Genomic DNA, 3,025 nt, shown 5'->3' on the forward strand with positions numbered 1-3,025 from the left:
AACGGCAGCCGGACGTGAAGGGCATTTTGTTGAAAAAATAAAAAATAAAAACACCACCTTGTAGCCAGAGAGTGAGAGACGCCGATCCAAGCCGGAGCGGCCTTTACCCTGAGCGAGAGGCACGGGGACACTCCTGTCCTTCGGGACACATCAGCTCCCTCCTCGTTGTTATTATTTATTTGTAACTCCTCACCCGAGGAATTTTCCCCACTGAGTTTTAGAGAGAGTTGAAGGGGGGGGGGGGGGGAGGGGCGGGAGGGCGAGGGAGAAACATCGCTGTGAGACACACAACTGGCTGCCTCCGCCTGTGCTCCACGTGGGGCCGGGGACAAACCCGCAGCCCAGACACGTGCCCTTGACCGGGAATCGAACCAGCGGCCCTCTGGTCTGTGGCTGGCGTTCTAACCACTGAACCACCAGCCAGGCTCCCTGTGATCATGAACTCGGTGCTTTCGGGGGGAAAATAAAGAGACGTCCACGTACCCGCACGAGCGGGTGGGACCTCGAGGGAGACTCGCTCCCCCACCGTGCAGTCGGGTCGGTGCAGACAACACGTGCTCAGCAGAGGGTGCCGCCGGGAGCCTTGAGGGCAGATGCACACCTCAGGTCGCTCATGCACATCGGGGAGAGAGTTGCTGGATTCCAAGAGGCAGGAACTACAGTGATCAAGTTCCCAACCAAAGACCATTTCAAGAGCTGAGATAGGAAATCGATAGGTAGATAATAGATGGATAGATGGATGATAGATAGATGATTGATTGATAGATAGATGATAGAGAGATGATTGATAGATGACAGATGACAGACAGGTGATAGATGAGAGATGATTGATAGATGATAGGTGGGTAGATGATAGACAGACAGAGGCACAGACAGAGGCGTAGATGCAGGCAGGACAAGTGGAAGCAACTCACTCTCTGTCCCAGACGCGGCGGCGTCTCTGCTCTGCACACACAGCCTCTCATGAGACGTCTGGGAGGAGCCGATAGCCATCGTTCTCAAAGGCTATGGATATGGATGCGTTAAAGTGTGTGTGTGTGTGTGCATGTGCGTGTGTGTGCGTGTGTGTGCATGTGCGTGTGTGCGCGTGTGTGTGCGCGCACGTGTGTGTGTGCATGTGTGGGGGAGAGAGCGAGGGAGATCGTGCAATGAGGTCACTGGTGCCCGAGCGTGGCGCTGGCTCCTGGTGAGAGGGCATTTCCTACGTGTGGACGGAGCTCAGTCCAGGGTGCGCGTCCAGTGAACTAGGTCTGACGCTGGGGTCCCTGGAGCTGCTCTACAAGGGGGTCCACGTGTCCAGCCCAGGGTCACTTAGAGACGTTAAAAAATATGTTTATTGGTTTCAGAGAGGGAGTAAGAGGGAGAGAGAGAAACAGCCACGATGAGAGAGGATCACGGATCAGCTGCCTCCCGCACGCCCCCCACTGGGGATCGAGTCCACAACCCGGGCCTGTGTCCTGACCGGGAATCCAACCCGGGACCCTTCAGTCCGCAGGCCGACGCTCTATCCACTGAGCCACACCGGCCAGGGCTGGAGACATGTTAATACACAGCAGAACCACGACTGAAAACAGGACGCTGTCTCCGGGAAATGGTTAATCCCTTCTCCTTCTCAAACACAATTACTGTTTTATTTGGTTTTAATTACAAAAAAAAAAAAAAAAAAAAAAAAAAAACGCTCACCATCACTGTTCTCAAAAATACAGAAAACAAGTAAAATCCCGGGGAGCCACAGCCGGCACTGAGGGGACCCCGCCCAATGGCTCAGCTTCCAAGATCCCCGGTTTGAAGAATTACTTTCAAAGTTGCCATAAATGATTCACCTAAAACGTGTCTCGCCTTTGACTACAGTTTAGGATACGTCTGTAGCTAAGGACTTATAAGAATATGATTACATAACTCATCTGATACCTTTTCCCAATTTCCCTCAAAAGTTTGTACCAACTTTATTCCCACAAAAGTGCACAGAGAGCCCACGAGTCCACAACTTTAAAGTAAGATGCTGGCAGTGAGAGAGTCGACGATGTGGTAACGTCGTTCCAAAAGCAGAAGACGTCCCTGTGGCTTTGGAAGTGAGTCCTTTGCGTTGCTCATGTCCCTTGTGAGATGGCAGCTGGTGGCAGGCAGGTGAGCACAGGCATGTTTCACAGAAGAAAACTGGGCGGCATTCACGTCAACTTGTTTATGTGATTAGATACAGCATTTCAGGGTACTGTCAACTTCGAAGTTTTGAAAAAAATAAACTTACAAAAGCTCAAATGAATTTAAGAAAACCCAAATAGCCCTGAGCGGTTTGGCTTAGCAGGTAGAGCCCGGCCCATGGACTGAAGGGTCCCAGGTTCGATTCCGGTCAAGGGCATGGATCTTGGTTGTGGCTCGATATCCAATAGGGCACGTGCGGGAGGCAGCTGACTGACGTCTCTCTCTCATCCATGTTTCTAATTACCCCTCACCCTTCCTCTCTGGAAAAATCAATAAAATATATGAAAAAAACCACCAGATAAATATTTGTGTCCACAGCCCTTACTCCGATCCAACCTGCGGCTCAAGCTCCACAGACCCCGGCAGTCCCCACAAACCGCCCCCCCCCACCCCCCCCGCCCCCCCCCCCCCACCCCCCGCCACCACCACCAGCAGCAGCTAAAAGAAAATGAGTGTTATTGTCACGGCAGAGGCTTAAGGTTTTAAAAAGTCACACTTCCACTCAAACTGGAAATTATACTTCAACCATAATTAGTTCATTTTAAGTCTCGGATTTCATTAAGTCTAACGAGAATGAGAACGCTCAGTTCCTAGCAATATTGCAGTGAACATGGTCTAGTCCAGTGATGGTGAACCCTTTGAGCTCGGCGTGTCAGCATTTTGAAAAACCCTAACTTAACTCTGGTGCCATCTCACATATAGAAATTTTTTGATATTTGCAACCATAGTAAAACAAAGACTTATATTTTTTGTATTTATTTTATATATTTAAATGCCATTTAACAAAGAAAAATCAACCAAGAAAATGAGTTCCTGTGTCACC

Source organism: Myotis yumanensis, unplaced genomic scaffold (genome assembly GCF_028538775.1).
Source record: "Myotis yumanensis isolate MYYU_CA2020_CCGP unplaced genomic scaffold, mMyoYum1.0.hap1 SCAF_2, whole genome shotgun sequence".
Lineage (NCBI taxonomy): Eukaryota > Metazoa > Chordata > Mammalia > Chiroptera > Vespertilionidae > Myotis > Myotis yumanensis.